Source organism: Piliocolobus tephrosceles, chromosome X (genome assembly GCF_002776525.5).
Source record: "Piliocolobus tephrosceles isolate RC106 chromosome X, ASM277652v3, whole genome shotgun sequence".
Taxonomy (NCBI): Eukaryota; Metazoa; Chordata; class Mammalia; order Primates; family Cercopithecidae; genus Piliocolobus; species Piliocolobus tephrosceles.
Window position 1 is genome coordinate 18,417,361 of NC_045455.1, and position 22,446 is coordinate 18,439,806.

Here is a 22,446-nt window from a genome sequence, read left to right on the forward strand (position 1 = left end):
GTTTGAAACCCTCTAGTGAAATGATTTTTAGTTGTTATGTTAATTGGAAAACAAGTTTATTTTCAGCATAGAACACATTCTGCCCCTTGTTACCTAAACTGTAAAATTTCTTCTTCATCACAGTGCCTCCTGCCCAGCACAGTGCCCGCCAGAGGGATATGTAAATAATAAGTAATAAATAATGCTCTTGACTATGGATCCTAAGGGCCATTCTACAATGGTAGGAAAGTTCCAAATTCAAGCTAATAAAACATTTATTGGAGTGGGCATGGTGGCTCATGCCTGTAATCCTAGCACTTTGGGAGGCGGAACGGGAGGATTGCTTAAGTCCAGGAGTTCAAGACCAACCTGGGCAGCAATATAGTGAGACTCTGTGCTCTACAAAAAACTTAAAAATTAGCTGGGCATGGTGGCATGCTCCTGTGGTCCCAGCTACTCAGGAGACTGAGGTGGGAGAATCACTTGTGCCCAGGAGGTTGAGGCTGCAGTGAGTCAAGATTGTGCCACTGGACTCCAGCCTGGGCAACAGAGTGAGACCCTGTCTCAAAATAAATAAATAAAGATAAAATAAAACTCTTACTGTGTACCAGGTATTGGTGAAAACAAAAATCAAAACACCTGGCACTTTCTGTGGGTGAAAAGCTGATGTTTCCGCAATCAGGTTCAGTCTATTTTCCTAAGGAAGCCTATAGAGCCCTAAGCCCAGACACACAAGTGCAGCGCTCTAGCCTGCTTGAAAGCATGGCCAGCGTGGTGGAGGTGGCAGAGAGGAGACAGTACCAGGTGACTGGGGGACATGGCACAGGGCTGCAGCTGATACTGCTCTAGGCCCCTGGGAAATTCCCAGGACAGCATCCTGTGTGGCACAAACTAAGATACAGTCCTTGGGTGAAATCATCTCCCTCAAGAGAAGTTTAAACCCTCGCTATCCCCCTATTCTCCCATCTCTCCCTTCCTAGACTTGTTGGCCAAACACATTGCTCACATTTACATCAAACAACAGATACATAAACCTAAAACAAACAAAAAACAACAAAAAAGGAGAGGGAATCTTTATCTAAGATGACTTTTCCTAGTTATATCATTGGTCCTAGCCTTGTTGGTCAAACACATTGCTCATATTATCATCAAAAACAGACATACAAACAGAAAACAAACAAACAAAAAACAAAACAGAAAAAAAAAAAAAAAAGGAGAGAGAATCTTTGTCTAAGATGACTTTTTCTACTTGTGTCATTGGCCTGGGTCTGAAACACCAAAGGAGAAGCTTCCTCCCCTCTTCTTTCTCTCACCTCTGCCTACTGCAGAAAACTCTTTCACAAAGAAACACTTTTGTGTGAAACCAGTTTCCTTCACGTCACTCAAGTTCTCAACACCTGTTCTGTTAATAAACAAACACAGGTTTGGAAGTCCTCCTTGTTTTAGGACTTCCAAACCTATATTTGTTTATTAACAGAACAAGGATTAAGGATTTCTTTTCTTTTTCCTTTTTTTTGTTCTCTGCCATTCTATCATAGGTTTTGCTTTTTCACCTAAAGAAAATCCCACAGTGGCTTGGATAAAATGATACTAATCTGTATTTACAGTATCTCACTTTACTTCTTGCTATTTTGAGTTCTTACAGCTGACTGACTTTCAGATGTATAAAAAAATTGGACCAAGTTCTTGAAAAACTGGTTGTCAAATCCTAATTCTGTAGATGTTCCAATAATTCCTGAGCTTTAAAAAATGATCCCTGTCATGAAATATTTTATTTTCTAGAAAATTCTTATGCCTGACAAATATGTCATATTCATAGAGTACTTTTCTGTTAGACTTCAGGTGCTTTACATTTTTTTGGCTGACAGAGTGTTTCCAACACCCTGAAAACTTTCTTAGTACCTTTGTTTTATACTTGGAGGACTGAGGCCTGAATAACTTGTCTCATATAGCAAGGTAGTCAGTAATGGAGTAAGTTTCCAACTTGTTCATTGGAGATTTACTGGTTCATTGGAGACTTACTCCAACAAATTTTCACTTAATTTCCTAGCAATATAATTTATGAATTATCAATATTAAAAGATATCTTTATTGTGCAAAGACATTTTATGTGCTTACAAGAATAGTGTTCACAGTGTATAAAAGAGAATATACATATTTTATATAATTATATATACATATTATATATATATACACACACACACACACACACTTAAGCCATAAAAACAATTCAAACGAGGATATAGAAAAGATTATGGTAAGACAAATGAGCAAAGGCTTAATAAATAAATGTTCAAAAATCAATTCTATGTAAAGATAAGATCTTTACCCTTGAAACAATTACCATTAACCTGGGAAAACAGAAAACAAACAGTCTCTAAATTGACGCTAGCACAAAGAACTAGAGTCCTTGTGCAAAATACAAAGATCTTCTGGAACTGTCAAAGGAAGGAATGAATTCATAAACATTAAAGTGTGCTCAAAGGGATCAGGACAAGCACAGGCTTCTCAAAGGAGGTGGGTGCTCTTTAGGTGGGAAGATGGTGACCATGTGGATAGAGGGAGAAGTATAAGATTGGCCTAAGCAAAACTCAAAGGCAGAAATGTCTAGATTTTCTCCCTCATCAAATGTTCTTCACTGGAAGCCAGACTCTCCATATCATTCCAGGGTTTCCCTCTGGGGAAGGGGAAGGAACACCACCACATTAAATGTGACTCATCTCAGTCTCAGAAGCGGTGGTGTACTGGAACCTGCTTGCAAAAGCTCAAGAGAGCTTTCCCGTTGCCAATTTGGGGAAGTGAATGACAACACATTGGTAGTTTTGGTAGTTTAGAATCAGCCAAGGTGGGAGTATTTACACCACAGAAAACGACAAATGCTACAAATCAGCCCCCCATGCCCATCCTACCCACCAGCACATCTGGAAGCTGTGCATTTTACAGTCAGGGAGCTCTGGTGGCAGCTGTGTGAGAGCAAGAGAAAGGAGATCTCTGGGAGTGGGCCAGAAGAAACGAGTGAGGAGTCGGAGGTAGAGACAAAGCCGATGGTGGCAGGAAACCACCAATGACCATCAAGAAGAGCGAGTGAGTCACCCACGAATTCATGGGAAAGAGATGAGTCCAGAAGGCACTGGAATCATCGGGAAAAGCAGAGTTGCTTAGTGCTCTTACTACATGAGTGCTGACTTAAGATGTTAAAAGTCTGCTTATATTTGGTCCGACACCTAACATCTTTATGAAGCTAAAATTATGGTTGCTTTGCTATGTCACCAGTCATTTGTTTCTCTGTTCATTGGAGCAGATCCAAAACAATTCTTTAATGAATTTTGGCACTGCCTGCAGGTACTGCTGCCACTCGCCTCTGAATTAAGGAACCTCAGGGGTGATCTCATTCTGCTCAATTTTCCTCGATGTCAGACCTGACCCCCAGCCAATTTCCTGTTAAAGTGCATAGGTCCGGCCGGGCGCGGTGGCTCACGCCTGTAATCCCAGCACTTTGGGAGGCCGAGGCGGGCGGATCACGAGGTCAGGAGTTCGACATCAGCCTAGCCAACATGGTGAAACCCCATCTCTACTAAAAATACAAAAATTAGCTGGGCGTGGTGGCAGGCACCTGTAATCCCAGCTACTCGGGAGGCTGAGGCAAGAGAATCACTTGAACCTGAGAGGCAGAGGTTGCGGTGAGCCGAGATTGCACCATTGCACTCCAGCCTGGACGACAGAGCAAGACTCCATCTCAAAAAAGAAAAAGAAAGAAGAGAAAGGGTCTTGGCACAAGCCAAATTACAAATGTGTCTATTTTATGTTTATTCAAGCATTAGTCCTCACTTTGTAAACATCTGCTTTGCCCACTGTCTCCTTAGTTCATTTTACCTGTTATGGCAGTGATCCGACAGCGATGAGAGCTTTGAGTTGTACTTGCTTCACTGTCTGCCAACAACCACCTTGGAGCCAAAAATACCCTTCAGATGAGCCACAAAGGGACTTGGCCTGGGCTGAAACCAAAATCAACTTCCAAAGACCATAGTACTTATATGAATGAGAGCTCACAGCTGCGCACTAAAGAAAGTGAGTCAGCCAACCACCTTAAGTCCCCGCATGCCCATTGTAAGACATCCCTGGAATGTGGCTCTCTGCATTTGAGTAATGGGAAAACAATGGGGCTACAACAATACCTGCCTTTAAAAATGAGTGGGTTCTGCTAAATTTCCAGAGAGAGAACCAGAAGATCTGATTTTATATTTTTAGTTAGGAAATTCCTTTTTTCTCCCTGTGGACCCTGAGAACCCAATACCATCCTATCACATAGGCTTGCAGTCTCAACATAGTGTTAGAATTATCCCAAGGAACACACCTTTTCATGGAAATTAAGAGTGAATACAGAAACACGTATTTGCCTTTGAAAATACCCAAGTTTCTCTACTGGCAAAAAATATTCCTTTGATCCATTTGTGAATTTTGGCTATTACCCTAATTTCCTGCTACCTTCAACAGACAAATGTTCTTGAGTTGGGGGAAGAGTAGAGTTAAAACTCAAGGTAAATGTCACCACCTTTAATCTGACGTCTCCTTCTACTTCTTCAAATTAGTGAGAATTTTCAATGTAATAATCAACAGTGATTTTATGCAGATAACCAAAATGGATGCTTTTAAAAAATATGCAAAACTGGCCAGTGTGATGGCTCACGCCATAATCCCAGCACTGTGGGAGGCTGAGGTGGGAGGCTCACTTGAGCTCAGGAGTTTGAGACCATCCTGGGCAACATAGTGAGATCTTATCCCTATAGAAAGGAAAAATAAAAAATTTTAAAAATATTTAAAAATTGCCGGGTGTGGTGGCTCACGCCTGTAATCCCAGCACTTTGGGAGGCCAAGGCAGGCAGATCGCCTGAGGTCAGGAGTTCTAGACCAGCCTGACCAACAAGGTGAAACCCCATCTCTACTAAAAATACGAACATTAGCTGGGCATGGTGGCAGGCGCCTGTAATCCCAGCTACTCAGGAGGCTGAGGCAGGAGAATCACTTGAACCTGGGAGGCGGAGGTTGCAGTGAGCTGAGATTGGGTCACTGCACTCCAGCCTGGGCGACAGAGTGAGTTTCTATCTCAAAATAAATAAATAAATAAAATAAAAAAATAAGAATATGTAAATGTCATCTCATATTTTAGTAAATGTGATTAATGTTTCTTGCAGAGGACTTAATGTTTCTTGCAGAAGTAAAAAATGTAGGCAGACAGAAGAGAATATTCCTGTTTTCCTGTCCATACATATGCCCATATATGGTCTTCCATAACTTACACTGTTCACCTCACTGCAGTCCTCTTTCTGATTTAATTGTCATACTTCTTCAGTAAGTATGGCTGGCTTTATTGACAATCTCTACTTCAAACTCTTTTCAATGTCCAAATCCAAGAAATATTTTAAGGTGTGCATTTTCCTATAATTCCATGTAGTACCCATGACTACTCATTTTTATGTCAATATTTAAAGTTCTGATAAAATACATGTAACATAAAATGTACTATTTGAACAATTTGTAAGTGTACAGTTCAGTAGTGTTAAGTATATTCACATTGTTGTGCAACCAGTCTCCAGAACTCTTTTCAACTTGCAAAACTGAAACTCTGTACCGTTAACAACAGCCCACCATTTCTGCCTCCCTCTTTTCCCTAGCAACCACCATTTTACTTTGTGTTACTATAATTTTGACTAAGTGCCTTATATTAGTAGAATTACACAGCATTTTTTTTTTTTTGGTGATTGGCTTATTTCATTTAGCATAATACCCTTAAGATTCATGTATGTTGTAGCTTGAGTCAGAACTTTCATCTTTTATAAGGCTGAATAATATTCCATCGTAAGTATATACCACATTTTGCTTATCCATTCATCCATCCATGGATACTCGGGTTTCTTTCATGTTTCAGGTTTTGTAAACAGTGCTGCTATAAACATGGGTGTACAAATATCTCTTTGAGACCTTGCTTTCCATTCTTTTGAGTATTTAACCAGAAGTGGAATTTCTAGATCATATGGTAGTTCTATTTTTAATTTTTTGAGGAACCTGTGGACAGCCCTTGATGTAACATCCTTCCCTTTGGTTTTGTTCAAAAATGCATTCTTTTGAATATTGTACCTGTATTTTTTTCAATACTTCTTAACCCTCAATATTAGCTACTTTCCATGGTTTAGCATTTGACCCTCTAATTTTTTTTCTTTACATTTTCTCCTTTGGTAAACACATTCACTCTTGTGGCTTTTATTAATATTATCATCTCTATGAAAAATCTACATATTCACCTCTGGCTTCTGTCTTGAGATCAAAATATTTATCTATATATTAAATATCTTCAATGGGCAAATATCCAAAATATAGGCCCAAGACCGACTCCATCTGTGAATCCATTTCTCTTCACCCTACACAGGAAGCATTTGAGCAAATTTAACCCTCCCACAAGATAGAGCGAACCAACAGTTAGAAGACGGTATGTTTGGGTGGGCACAGGGAACCTGTTGAGACTTTGAGTTTTACTCCCATCCCTTTCATTCATCCATACAAATATGTCCAACAGAAGAGATAGATGCTCCAGAAACAGGACATCTTTGCTGAAGACCTCTTTTACTGAGTGAGCATAATGCATCGAGAGACTGCACATCCCTCTCACTTAAAACATGCTCACGGTTGGGCAAAGTGGCTCATGCCTGTAGTCCCAGCACTTTGGGAGGCCGAGGCAGGCAGATCTCTTGAGGTCAGGGGTTCAAGACCAGCCTGGCCAACATGGTGAAACCCCATCTCTACTAAACCATACAAGAATTAACTGGGTGTGGTGGCGGGCACCTGCTACTGCACTCTAGCTTGGCTGACAGACTCTGTCTCAAAAAACAAACAAAACAAAGCAAAACACAACAACAACAACAAAAAACATGCTCCCAAGCTGCTCCTCACCATAAACCTCCTGGCAACAGTTGAAGCAGGGAAAACTTTCTAGAGAAGGAGTGACTAGGCTGATTCACAGTTTTGTATAGCCACTCCCTAGGGCTTCTCAGACATTTGAGAGGTGGGAAATCACAAGTAAAGCCAGACTTCCTGTAATTAAGCAGGTGGGAAGACAAAAAAAATCAAGATTTGAGGTATTACTGCAATTATGATCTCATTTGCACTCCCAGACAGGTGATTTCTTTTCTAGATGAATTGTAGACTATATGCCCAAGTCAGGAACCTGGGAGTTGAGCTAAACTTCTTTTTTCTCAGCTTTAAAATCTAATAAGTTTCCAAGTGAATCTATCCTTTTTAACATGTGCAGAAGTAAAATACTATAGCTTAAAGGATTGGGTTGGGGGGGACAGTGGTGGTGGTTATAAATGAAACACAACTATTGTAAAATTCTTATATTAGAAGATATGAATTCAAAGTAGACCCTGACAAGTTAAGGGTGTATATTGTAATCCCTAGAACAGCTATTTTAAAATGCCAAGAAGTAGAGCTAAAAGATCAATAAAGGAGATAGAACGAAATATTAACTCTTTACAGAGTCTCACTCTGTCACCCAGGCTGGAGTGCAGTGGCATGATCTCAGCCACTGCAACATCCATCTCCTGGGTTCAAATGATTGTCCTGCCTCAGCCTCCCAAGTACCTGGGATTACAGGTACATGCCATTTTTTGTATTTTTAGTGGAGACAGGGGTTCACCATGTGGGTCAGGCTGGTCTCAAACTCCTGACCTCAACTGATCCACCCGCCTTGGCCTCCCGAAGTGCTGGGATTACAGGTGTGACTTGGAATCAACCCAAATGTCCATCTGTGACAGACTGGATTAAGAAAATGTGGCACATATACACCATGGAATACTATGCAGCCATAAAAAAAGGATGAGTTTGCGTCCTTTGTAGGGACATGGATGCAGCTGGAAACCATCATTCTCAGCAAACTATCACAAGAAGAGAAAACCAAACACCACATGTTCTCACTCATAGGTGGGAACTGAACAATGAGATCACTTGGACTCGGGAAGGGGAACATCACACACCGGGGCCTATCATGGGGAGGGGGGAGGGGGGAGGGATTGCATTGGGAGTTATACCTGATGTAAATGATGAATTGATGGGTGCTGACGAGTTGATGGGTGCAGCACACCAACATGGCACAAGTTTACATATGTAACAAACCTGCACATTATGCACATGTACCCTAGAACTTAAAGTATAATAAAAAAAATTAAAAATTAAAAAATATATATATTTTTAAAGACCAAAATAATCTGCCCTCAGTGGTATCCCTTACATGCCATGTCTTCTCTGCTTCTTTCACTCCTTTTGCTCAGTTCAATTTTCTTGGTTTCCCAGGAGACTGGTGTCACTCTTCCATTCCAATCCATCCCAGCAACAAGTTTATTTTTAAAACGAAAATGAGGTCACTTCTCTAATTAAAAACCTTTAATGGTTTCTGGTGGTTAGCTGGATAAAGTTTAAATCCCTTCCTTAGCTTCTTATTGGTGCCTCAAAGACTTGCCCCAACCCACCTCTCCAGCTTTGTCATTCACTGATCATCACTCATGCCAGACCTCACTCACAGCAATTGCTTCTTGTTCCTCAGCAAGCAGTGCTTCTTTCTGTACATCCTTCCTCCACTTGCCAGAGACCTCCTCCCTTACCTTCCTCCACACATTCCTGAAACATCCTTCTATACTCAGCTACAAGCTGTGCATAAACTGGCCTCTCCCATCCTCCCACTCCACCCTCACTCTACTCCAACACTGGCCTCAAATGTAGTGAGTTGGTTCCCATTTGAGGCTCACTCTTGCCATTTGCTATTCCCTCTGCCAGGCGCACTCTCCTTCCTGGATCATTGCACGGTGACTAACCCCTTTGAGCCATTGAGGTCTCCGGCCAAATACGTACTTCCCAGAGATGCTTTCCCTAACTTCCCATTCTTATGCAGACCCCGCCTCACTCACTTGCATCATGCTGTTTTACTGACCTCACATCTCTCAGCCTTGTTTATCTGTTTAGTGTCTACATTATCTGTTAGAATGGGGAGCTTTGGGGCTTTATTCAAGGATATATTATCAAATTTTAGAACAGTGTCTGGCACGTAGTAGGCAGTCAGTAAGTATTTGTGGACTACAGGAATGGTAGGTGGGTGGGAACATTTAGTATAGAGCAAGCTTGTCCAGCCCTTGGCCTATGGGCTGCCTGTGGGCCAAGGATGGCTTTGAATGAGGCTCAACACAAATTCGTAAACTTTCTTAAAACATTATGAAATTTTCTTGTGATTTTTTTTTCTTCGTGCTCATCAGTTATCATTAGTGTTAGTGTATTTTATGTGTGGCCCAAGACAATTCTTCCAATGTGGACCAGAGAAGCCAAAAGATCCGACACCCTTGATATAAAGGAACTTTTTTCTAGTGCTAAATCCCTTCCCAATGTGTCAGGCTTGCTTTGTCAGTGCCTGGGTCAGTGTTGGGGCTCCCGCTGCTGATTCCATTTATTACCCCCTTAGGCAGTTTCCCTCCCAGACTCTCAGGCCTTCCTGGGAACCCTCCACCTCCAGTGGTAACAGGGCTGGTCAGGCCCGGATCACTCAGTCTACCCCAGCGCCTGTCTATCTGCCTGTCAGCATGCAGATCCAAATCACTTAGTCCTGTCTATTTTCTTTTCTTTTTTCTGAGATGGAGTTTCACTCTTGTCACCCAGGCTGGCGTGCAGCGGCATGATCTTGGCTCACTGCAACCTCTGCCTCCCGGGTTCAAGTGATTCTCCGGCTTCAGCCTCCCAAGTAGCTGCAATTACAGGCGCTTGCCACCATGCCCAGCTAGTTTTTGTATTTTTAGTAGAGATGAGGTTTCACCAGGTTGGCCAGGGTGGTCTAGAACTCCTGACCACAGGTGATTCACCTGCCTCAGCCTTTCAAAGTTCTGGGATTACAGACCTAAGCCACCGCGCCTGGCCAGTCCTGTCTATTTTCAATGCTGGCTAATCAGAGAAGGGTGTTTAATAATTGCTGCCAATCATGATTTATAAAACCCTTTTAAACACAACTCCATGCATTTTCGTGGACTTTTTAAAATGTATTCCTGGCATGGACAGATTAATGGATAAACAAGATGTGGTCTATCCATACGATAGAATGTTATTCAGCCTTAAAAAGCAAGGAAGTTCTGACTTATGCTGCAACATGGATGAAACTTGAAGACATTATGCCAAGTGAAAAGCCAGTCACAAAAGGACAATTGCTGTACGATTCCACTTATATGAGATATCAAGAGTCATCAAATTCATAGAGACAGAAAATAGAACGATGGTTGCCCGGGAGTGGCAGAGGCAGAAATGGGTTCTTTAATGGTTTGAGAGTTTCAGTTTTGCAAGATAAAAAAGTTCTGGAAATTGCTTGTGCAACAGTGTGACCATACTTAACACTATTGAGCTGTACACTCAAAAGTGGTCAACGTGGTAAAGTTTATGCTGTGCATATTTTAATTTTATCACAATTTAAAAATTATAAAGGAGAAGAATAGGCCGGGCATGATGGCTCATGCTTGTAATCCCAGCATTTTCAGAGGCTGAGATTGGTGGATCACTTGAGGCCAGGAGTTTGAGACCAGCCTGGCCAACATGGCGAAATCCCGTCTCTAGTAAAAATACAAAAATCAGCCAGGTGTGGTGGCATGTGCCTGTAGTCCCAGCTACTCGGGAGGCTGAGGTGGGAGGATTACTTCAGCCCAGGAGGTTGAGCCTGTACTGAGCTGTGATGGCACCACTGCACTCCAGCCTGGGAAACAGAGCAATCCCTGTCTCAAAAAAAGGAAAAAGAAAAAGAGTATATCGCCCATAGAATATTTTGCCCATAGACATACTGTGTATGTAGTTGCACTGGAAACTGAAATTCTCTTTGGAATGTGTCCTACTGTGATGCTGCTGGAGGACGATCTAAAGGAACGAGGATCTGGAGTTTTGCATTGTGGATCCCAGGAGGATTTAATGAAACAGTAGTGAGAAGGCAGGATAGTCATGCTGGGAGATGAGGGCTGCCAGGGAGCTCAAGGAGGTGCTTTCCTCAGGTCACACACTGACCTTCAGATTGCCTCTCAGGAAAAGCCTGATACGTAACTCTGAAAGCTCCTAGGATCTGTTAGCCAAGAATCTGTTTTAATTTTATTACATTTAGAAATTAATAGACTATAAACATTTTCCCTTGGTTTGCTTTTTAAAATCATCTTGTATTGTTTCTCTTTTTGTTGTATTTTTATTTTAAAGAAAAATGTTCATTTAAGTTTATCATCTCAATGTCCTAAACCTTTAAATTCAACATCATTTTGCTTTTCCCAAGATGTCCCTTCTCTTCTCTTCTTTGATATTTTTTTTTTTCCGGAATTCTCCTTTCTAGTATTCAGTGGCCTGTTTTCTTTTGAGAGAAAAATGTTTGGCAACTTACTGTTTGGCTGCAAAAGTGCTGAACAGGTTTTAAACACTTGGATTTCCCAGCTGGCCCTAATCCTTTGCCTGTTACATAAAGGGACCCCTTAAGCCCCTGAAATTGCAGGGGACATTTGTGTTGAAGTTCACTATTCTAGGATTATTTGGTGAGGTAGATATGGATGTGAAATTGCAATGCACATTCAAAGATGACACTACCACGAGTTCAAATCTATCTGCACAAAGCCGGGGGGACAGGCAGGCCTGCCTCCCTCCTTGTGCGGCTGGTGTGTCCTTTGCAGAATCACAGCTCTGCTTCCTGTCAGGGCTGTGACAGTTGGCACAGAGTCTTGGCACTGAGCTCAGTGGCCCCTTCTCCCTTAAGCCCAGCCACACTGCTTCTGATTCCTGGCTCACGCTTGCCATGGCTTCTCTTGTGATTTTCTTTCAATGCTACATTGCCCTCTAAGAGCCTAAAATAGAGGCTTGACCGTGATCCTTTCATAGAATTCAATATTCAGCCTCAATAGAAATTAAATATTGCCAGATAATAAGTATTCACTATTGTTTATTAATAACCAATAGATTGTTTAATTATAGTTAATTATTGATACTAACATTTCATGATTATAGCTGACTTTTTTTTTTTTTTAGTGCTTCCTTTGTGTGTGGCCCCGTATTGCCCTGTATAGAAGCATTTCATCTTCACAACAACTCTATGAGGTAGGTACTATTATCCTCATTTTCCAGCTGGAAAACAGGCCTGGGGAGATTGAGAAACTTACCCAAGTCCCACAGCTAGGGAGTGGTGGAGCTAGGAGTGAATTGAGGTTGTCTGTTTTCAGACCCAGAGCCTGCACTGGAGTTTGTGTGTCCCTAAGTGCATTCCACAGAACCCAGTAGCAGATGGTGCAATGAGGAAAACAAAAGGAGTGTCATGTACAGGAGGCTTGGGTACCACTCAGATATGTTGAAGCTGTAACCCCAGTGTGATGCATTTGGAGGTGGAGTCTTCAGGAAATAATTAGGTTTACCTGAGGTCATGAGGGTGGGGCCCCTGTGGTGGGATTAGTGCCCTTATAAGAAGAGGAAGAGACAAGAGCTGTGTTACCCTCCAGAACATGAGCACACAATGAGATGGCAGCTGTCTGCAGGCCAGGAGGAGGGCCCTCTCCAGGAACTCAATCTGCCAGCCCTTGACTGTGGACTTCCCAGCCTCCAGAGCCATGAGAAGTAAATGTCTGTTGTTTGAGCCACCCAGTCTATATTATTTTGTAATCGCAGCCTGAGCACAGTAAGACAAGGGGTAGTGCTTTTTAATCAAATCAATTTTGAAAATGTCCCATACAGTACTATCTTCCTATCTTTTTTTTTTTTTTTTTTTTTTTGAGACGGAGTCTCGCTCTGTCACCCGGGCTGGAGTGCAGTGGCCAGATCTCAGCTCACTGCAAGCTCCGCCTCCCGGGTTTACGCCATTCTCCTGCCTCAGCCTCCCGAGTAGCTGGGACCACAGGCGCCCGCCACCTCGCCCGGCTAGTTTTTTTTTTTGTATTTTTTAGTAGAGACGGGGTTTCACCGTGTTAGCCAGGATGGTCTCGATCTCCTGACCTTGTGATCCGCCCGTCTCGGCCTCCCAAAGTGCTGGCTATCTTCCTATCTTAAAGGACCAATGATGCCTATTGAAATCAAAGACTCTGAAAAGTCCTGCAATAAAGGAAGCTATTTAAATTTGTTTAAACAATTGCTTCTCAAACTTTTTGACTATGGAACATCTCCCCACTTATGAATATCTCAAAGAACACACTGGGAAGGTACTACTGGAAGTGAAGCATATGCCTCAGACATGAATGTGTGCTTATTTTCCAGGTGGGATGAACTGCCCAATGAAGCCATAAAGTGGTATAGGCAAGGGTTTGGTAGTTGAAAAGAGGAGAGAAGAATGCAGACAGAGCCTGAGAAAGGGCAGGGGGCCGCATCCAACAGGTGGGAAGTGCCATTGCAGGGAAAAGAGCCCAGATACTCGGCCGGGCGCAGTGGCTCAAGCCTGTAATCCCAGCACTTTGGGAGGCCGAGACGGGTGGATCACGAGGTCAGGAGATCGAGACCATCCTGGCTAACACGGTGAAACCCCGTCTCTATTAAAAAAAAAATACAAAAAAACTAGCCGGGCAAGGTGGTGGGCACCTGTAGTCCCAGCTACTCGGGAGGCTGAGGCAGGAGATTGGCGGGAACCCGGGAGGCAGAGCTTGCAGTGAGCTGAGATCCGGCCACTGCACTCCAACCTGGGCGACAGAGCGAGACTCCGTCTCAAAAAAAAAAAAAAAAAAAAAAAAAAAAAAAAAAAAAAAAAAAGAGCCCAGATATTCCGGAACATCCGGGGAAGATAAAAGGAAGTTCTTCTTGGGATAAATCTGGTGAGAACTTACTTTCAAGGCAGAGTTTAGGGCCTGTCCTGGTTGGAGGAGCTGATTTTAAGAACAGAAAGAACAGTCCAATATTAAGTGTTAATTTCAATATAGGAGAATAGGATAAAAAATGACCCACAGAATTATTATATCATCTGGGCTGGAAAGTGTCATATTTACTTCCCATTAGAAATTCCTTACAGGCTGATTTCCTAAAGTCAGCTTCATTTCTTTCTAGGAAATTACAAGATATGAACTCAAATCAAAGGCTCACTTGACCAAGGAAACAAGATCTTGCTTAGCCCTGGTAATACCCAATAAATGTTTGCTAAATATATTCAAAGGGGACGGGCACAGTGGCTCACGCCTGTAATGCCAGCACTTTGGGAAGCCAAGACGGACGGATCACTTGAGGTCAGGAGTTCGAGACCAGCCTGGCCAACATGATGAAACTCCGTCACTACAAAAAATACAAAAACTAGCCAGAGATGGTGGTGTGTGCCTGTAGTCCCAGCTACTCAGGAGGTTGAGGCAGAAGAATCGCTTGAACTCAGGAGGTGGAGGTTGCAGTGAGCTGAGATTGCGCCATTGCACTCCAGCCTAGGCAACAGAGAAAACTCCATCTCAAAAAAAAAAAAAAAAAATTAAATATATATATATATTGACAAGTATATTTATATATTTATAAATATTATATATTTATATATAATATATATATTAATTGACAAAAATTAAATATATATATAGACATATATATATACATATATATATATATGACAAGAAAGGGAGGATTAATTGCACAATTTGGGTTTTGCATCCTTAAAATGAAATATTAACTTTACCAAGCAGTTTTTTTGTTTTTGTTTTGTTTTCTTTGAGATGGAGTCTTGCTCTGTCGCTCAGGCTGGAGTGCGGTGGCACGGTTTCAGCTCACCAAGCAGTTAGTTTTTTAGGGTAGGGGTGGAGGGGAGAAGGTGAGATTGCTGGCAGAAAGATAGCAAATTACACAAAAAGCCATCAAGTTGTTGTGTGATCTTATAATGAGGTTTCATGTCCGTTCATCTGTCAGATGATGGGGCCAGACCAGATGGCCTTAAAGACCCTATCCATATCTACCATCCTAAGATTCTCTGTTCTTCAGGACATGCTAGAGGAAATTTGGGAAAGCAACTGTTTTATTCAGAGATAAGTACAGTTAATACAATTTAGACAATACATTTGCAATGGGCATTTAACACAGCAATCAATTGTACAAGTAGATTCTATTTGCTTTTTCTTTTATTAAGTGGAAGAATAAATAAACATAAGTGGCCTCAATTATTTAACACTAAAAATGTTGACATTGTAGAGATAAACGTCAACACCAACAAATATGTTTTCCATGTTCTCCTTAAAACAAATAGAAAGTTTGTCTGATATGAATAATTATCCCTTAGAATTGGGATGTATTCAGGTTTTATGCATGTTACACAGAGCAAACAGGCTATTTTCAGTTTCTGTGTTTGTATATTTACCTATAATTGCCAACTTTCTACAAATGATGTTTCCTCTTGTGTAAATGTCAATTGGATTTAGCAAATGTCATGATTATTTGTGCCATCTATTGGTGAAATGTAGTATGACAGCATCTTCTGTGTGCAAGGCAGCTGCTATGGGGAGAGGAGGGTTGTTAGGACAAATTAAACAGGAATTCTGTACTCAAGAACAGTGGAGAATCTATATTTTATGAGGCAATTCAAAATTTGAACACTGGAAGGGTATTTGATGGTAGTAAGGAATTACTGTTTATTTTTAGGTGTGACATTGGTATTGTGGTTATGTTAAAACGTCTTTATCTTTTAGAGACACATAGTAAGATATTTCTGAACGAGCACAAGTAATATGTGTAACTTGCTTTAAAATAGTATTAGCAATTTTGATACTTGCATAAAGTGAATGAACCTTGAAAATGTGCTACGTGAAATAAGCCAGACACAAAAGGACAAATATGGCTGGGCATGGTGGCTCACACGTGTAAGCCCAGCACTTTGGAAAACTGAGGCAGGCTGATCACTTGAGGCCAGAAGTTCGAGACCAGCCTGACCAACATGGTGAAACCCCACCTCTACTACAAATACAAAAATTAGCTGGGCATGGTGACATGTGTCTGCAATTCCAGCTACTCAGGAGACTGAGACAGGAGAACTGCTTGAACCTGGGAGGTGGAGGTTGCAGTAGAGCCAAGATTGTGCCACTGCACTCCAGCCTAGGTGACAGAGTGAGATTCCGTCTCAAAAAAAAAAAAAAAGAGAGAGAGAGAGTAGGCAAATATATAGGGTGTCTATAGTCAAATTCACAGAGACAAAAAGTAGAATGATGATTACCAGAGACTGGGGGAGGGGAAGTGGGGAGTTACCATCTAAAGGGTCCAGAGTTTTAGTTTTGTAAGAACTCTTTTCTGGAGATGGATGGTGGCGACGGTTGCACAACAATGCAGATGTCTTTAATACCACTGAACTGTACACTTAAGCATGATTAAAATGCGAAATTATAACATGTATTTTTTAGCACAATAAAAAAAAATTAGGGCCAGGTGGGTGCACCCGGGCCGGTGAGGAAGGGGCACCCGTCTGGGTGGGTGGGGCAGGGAGGGTACCTGAGGTCACTGGCTCCGTGGTAGAGGCAGGGGCAGCAGAGGTGGAACTGCAGAGCTGCAGGGTCCACTGACCCTTACTCTCAGCTGGAGAAGTAACCCTCCAGATCAACTGCAAGAACAAACCAGCAATCCTGAGCGGAGCCGCAGACCCTCTGAAGGAAGCGGACTGCTCCTGCAGGACCCAGGAGACACCCCCAATACTGTGAGCACCCCAGCTGCGGAAGCGGGAAAGGGAGACCCTCTTCTTCCGAACACACACCTCCACTGGGGAAGCTAAAGGTCTGTTTTCGGGAGAAGTTTCCGACTTTACCTCAAGCGGAGTCAAGTTAGAGAGCTGAGCCGAGCAAAATACAAGGGTAGAGGAAGCAGCAGAAAGGCCCTGGGAGCTCGCTGGGTCCCCAAGCAGCCCATTCCAGCCTGACACCACAGGGATCCATCAGGAGGGTGGCCAGAGGAGCAGGGGGTAAAACTCCACAGGGAGAAGGCATTCTCTATCTGAACTTTATAACAATTTGAAAGGGGCAAGAAGCCTCCTGGCCAGAACCTGGGGAGAGCATGAATCTGGCGTGCAGACTTCACATGCAGGGGGAAGAACTGAAGCCCTTTTCTTTCACAGCTGGGAGGTGAAAAGCCTTGGGCAAGTTATCAAGCCCATCTCACCCTCCACCCGGAAACAGACTTGAGGCTGTTGGGGGAGGCATGGTGGGATTGAGGCCAGCCCTTCTGTTTGTGTTGGAGCTGGGTGAGGCCTGTGACTGCTGGTTTTCCCCAACTTCCCTGATAACCTGCATGATTCAGCAGAGGCAGCCATAATCCTCCTAGGTACGCAACTCCAGTGACCTGGGAATCCCACCCTCATCCCCCACAGCAGCTGAAGCAAGACCTGCCCAAGGAGAGTCTGAGCTCAGACACACCTAGCCCCGCCCCCACCCTATGGTCCTTCCCTACCCACCTGGGTAGGGAAAGGCAAAAGGGCATTTAATCTTGGGAGTTCTAGGGCCCCACCCACCACCAGTCCCTTTCCACACTACTACAGCTGATGCTTTCCAGAAAGCGCCACCTCCTGGCAGGAGGCCCACCAGCACAAAAATAGAGCATTAAACCACCAAAGTTAAGGACCCTTGTGGAATCCATTGCACCCTCCTCCACCTCCACTGGAACAGGCGCTGGTATCCATGGCTGAGAGATCCATAGACATTTCACATCACAGCACTCTGTGCAGACAACACCTACTACCAGCCTGGAGCTGGCTAGACTCACTGGGTGGCTAGACCCAGAAAAGAGACAACAATCACTGCAGTTTGGCTCACAGGAATCCACATCCACAGGAAAAAGAGGGGAGTACTACATCAAGGGAACACCCCATGGGACAAAAGAATGTGAACAACAGCCTTCTGCCCTAGACCTTCCCTCTGACAGAGCCTACCCAAATGAGAAGGAGCCAGAAAATCAACCCTGGTAATATGACAAAATAAGGCTGTTCAACACCCCCTCAAAAAATCACACTAGTTCACCAGCAATGGATCCAAACCAAGAAATCCTGGATTTACCTGAAAAAGAATTCAGGAAGTTAGTTATTAAGCTAATCAGGGATGGACCAGAGAAAGGAGAAGCCCAATGCAAAAGTATCCAAAAAATGATACAAGAAGTGAGGGGAGAAATATTCAAAGAAATAGATAGCTTACAGAAAAAATAATTCAAAAATTCAGGAAATTTTGGACACACTTTTAGAAATGTGAAGTGCTCTGGAAAGTCTCAGCAATAGAATTGAACAAGCAAAAGAAAGAAATTCAGAGCTTGAAGACAAGGTCTTCAAATTAACACAATCCAACAAAGACAAAGAAAAAAGAATAAGAAAATATGAACAAAGCCTCCAAGAAGTCTGGGATTATGTTAAATGACCAAACCTAAGAATAATCAATGTTCCTGAGGAGGAAGACAATTCTAAAACTTGGAAAACATATTTGGGGGAATAATTGAAGAAAACTTCCCCAGCCTTGCTAGAGACCTAGACATCCAAATACAAGAAGCACAGAGAACATCTAAGAAATTCATCACAAAAAAGTCTTCACCTAGGCACATTGTCATCAGGTTATCCAAAGTTAAGACAAAGGAAAGAATCTTCAGAGCTGTGAGACAGAAGCAGCAGATAACCTATAAAAGAAAACCTCTCAGATTAACTACAGATTTCTCAGCAGAAACCCTACAAGCTAGAAGGGATTGCAGCCCTATCTTCAGCCTCTTCAAACAAAACAATTATCAGCCAAGAATTTTGTATCCAGTGAAACAAAGCATCATATATGGAGGAAAGATTTAGTCATTTTCAGACAAACAAATGCTGAGAGAATTCGCCATTACCAAGCCACCACCACAAGAACTGCTAAAAGAAGCTCTAAATCTTGAAACAAATCTTGGAAACACAGCAAAACATAACCTCTTTAAAGCATAAATCACACAAGACCTATAAAACAAAAATATAAGTTAAAAAGCAAAAAGAAAAAACAAAATAAAATGAAAAAACCAAAGTACACAGGCAACAAAGAGCATGATGAATGCAACAGTACCTCACATTTCAATATAATATTGAATATAAATGGCCTAAATGCTCCATTTAAAAGCAGAACTGCAGAATGGATAAGAACTCACCAACCAACTATCTGCTGCCTTCAGGAGACTCACCTAACGCATAAGGATTCACATAAACTTAAAGTAAAGGGGGTGGAAAAAGGCATTTCATGCAAATTGACACCAAAAGCCAGCAGGGGTAAGCTATTCTTATATCAGACAAAATAAATTTTAAAGCAACAGCAGTTAAAAGAGACAAAGGGGGACATTAATGGTAAAATACCTTGTCCAGCAGGAAGCTATCACAATCCTAAAGATATATGCACTTAACACTGGAGCTCCCAAATGTATAAAACAAGTACTATTAGACCTAAGAAATGAGATAGACAGCAACATAATAACAGTGGGGTCTTCAATATTCTGCTAACAACACTAGACAGGTCATCAAGACAGAAAGTCAATAAAGAAACAATGGATTTAAACTATACCTTGGAACAAATGGACTTAACAGATATATACAGAACATTTCATCCAACAACCACATTCTATTCAACAGAGCATGGAACTTTCTCCAAGACAGACCATGTGATAGGCCACAAAATGAGCCTCAATAAGTTTAAGAAAATTGAAATTATATCAAGCACTCTGTCAGGCCACAGTGGAATAAAACTGGAATTCAACTCCAAAAGGAACCTTCAAAACTATGCAAATATATGAAAATTAAATAATCTGCTCCTAAATGAGCATTGGGTCAAAAACGAAATCAAGATGGAAATTAAAAAATTCTTTGAACTGAATGACAATAATGACACAACCTATCAAAACCCCAGGGATACAGTTAAGGCGGTGCTAAGAGAAAAGTCCATAGCCCTAAATGTCTACATCAAAAAGTCTGAAAGAGCACAAACAGACAATCTTAGGTCACACCTCAAGGAATTAGAGAAAGAAAAACAAACCAAATCCAAATCCAGAAGAAGAAAGGAGATAACCAAGATCAGAGCAGAAATAAAATTGAAACAAACAAAATACAAAAGATAAATGAAGCCAAAAGTTGGTTCTTTGAAGAGATAAATAAAATGGATAGACCATTAGCAAGATTAACCAAGAAAAGAAGGCAGAAAATCCACATAACCTCACTAGAAAACAAAACAGGAGATATTACAACCGACACTATTGAAATACAAAAGACCATTCAGGGCTACTATGAACACCTTTACTCACATAAACTAGAAAATCTAGAAGAGATGGATAAATTCCTAGAAAAATACAACCCTCCTAGTTTAAATCAGGAAGAATTAGATACCCTGAACAGACCAATAACAAGCAGTGAGATTGAAATAGTAATTTTAAAATTACCAACAAAAAAAAATCCAGGTCCAGATGTATTCACAGCAGAATTCTACCAGACATTCAAAGAAGAATTGGTACCAAACCTTTTGACACTATCCATAAGATAAAGAAGGAACCCTCCCTAATTCATTCTATGAAGCCAGCTTCACCCTAATACCAAAACCAAGAAAGAACACAACCAAAAAAGAAAACTACAGACCGGTATTCTTGCTGAACATAGATGCTAAAATCCTTAACAAAATACTAGCTAACTGAATCCAACAACATATCAAAAAGATAATCCACCATGATCAAGTGGGTTGCATACCGGGGATGCAGGAATGGTTTAACACACACAAGTCAATAAATGTGATGTACCACATAAACAGAACTAAAAACAAAAAATCACATGATCATCTCAATAGATGCAGAAAAAGCATTAGACAAAATCCAGCATCCCTTTACGATTAAAACTCTCAGCAAAATCAGCATACAGGAGACATACCTTAATGTAATAAAAGCCATCAAAACTAACTCACAGCCAACATAACACTGAATGGGTAAAAGTTGAAAGCATTCCCTCTGAGAACAGGAACAAGATAAGGATGCCCACTCTCACCACTCCTCTTCAACATAGTACTGGAAGTCCTAGCCAGGCCACTTAGACAAGAGAAAGAAATAAAGGGCATCCAGATTGGCAAGGAGGAAGCCAAACTGTCACTGTTTGCTGACAATATGATACTTTACCTTGAAATGCGAAGGACACCTCCAGAAAGCTCCTAGAACTGATAAAAGAATTCAGCAAAGTTTCCGGATACAAGATTAATATACATAAATAAGTAGCTCTTCTATACACCAACAGCGATCAAACAGAGAATCAAATCAAGAACTAAACCCCTTTTATAATAGCTGCAAAAAAACTAAAATACTTAGGAATATACCTAACAAAGGAATTGAAAGCCCTTTTCAAGGGAAACTACAAAACACTGCTGAAAGAAGTCATAGGTGACACAAACAAATGGAAACACATCCCATGCTCATGGATGGGTAGAATATTGTGAAAATGACCATACTGCCAAAAGCAATCTACAAATTCAATGCAATCCCCATAAAAATACTACCATCATTCTTCACAGAGTTAGCAAAAACACTTCTAAAATTCATGTGGAACCAAAAAAGATCCCACATAGCCAAACCAGGACTAAGCAAAAAGAACAAATCCAGAAGCATCACATTACCTGATTTCAAATTATACTATAAGGCCATAGTCACCAAAACAGCATGGTACTGGTATAAAAATAGGCACATAGACCAATGCAACAGAATAGAGAACCCAGAAATAAACCCAAATACTTGCAACCAACTGATCTTCAACAAAGCAAACAAAATCATAAAGTGGGGGAAAGGACACTGTTTTCAATACATGGTGCTGGGATAATTGGCTAGCCACATGTAGCAAAATGAAACTGGATCCTCATCTCTCACCTTACACAAAAATCAACTAAAGATAGATTAAGGACTTAAACCTAAGACCTAAAACTATAAATATTGTAGAAGATAACATTGGAAAAACCCTTCTAGACATTGACTTAGGCAAGGATTTCATGACCAAGAACCCAAAAACAAATGCAATAAAAACAAAGATAAATAGCTAGGACCTAATTAAACTAAAGAACTTTTGCACAGCAAAAGAAACAGCACAGTAAGCAGACAACCCACAGACTGGGAGAAAATGTTCACAATCTATACATCTGACAAAGGACTAATATCCAGAATCTACAACAAACTCAAATCAGTAAGAAAAAAAATCCCATCAAAAAGTGGTCCAAGGACATGAACAGACAACTCTCAAAAGAAGATATATAAATGGCCAACAAACACATGAAAGAATGCTCAATATCACTAACGATCAGGGAAATGCAAATCAAAACCACAGTGCATATGATACCACCTCACCTCTGCAAGAATGGCCATAATCAAAAAATTAAACAAACAGTGGATGTTGGCGTGGATGCAACAAACAGGGAACACTTCTACACTGCTGGTGGGAATGTAAACCAGCCACAGTGGAAAGCAGTGTAAACAGCCACAGTGGAAAACAGTGTAAACAGCCACAGTGGA

At 41.4% G+C, this 22,446-nt stretch overlaps 1 long non-coding RNA gene across 1 annotated transcript in view; it reads left to right on the plus strand.

Annotated features, from left to right (window-relative positions):
* The window catches only part of LOC116418589, a 52,500-nt gene that overhangs the window by 22,101 nt on the left and 7,953 nt on the right, over nt 1-22,446 (plus strand). Inside the window, exon 3 of the long non-coding RNA XR_004228687.1 lies at nt 12,046-12,114. This is a non-coding gene — a long non-coding RNA (uncharacterized LOC116418589). The remainder of the gene's footprint in view (nt 1-12,045; nt 12,115-22,446) is intronic.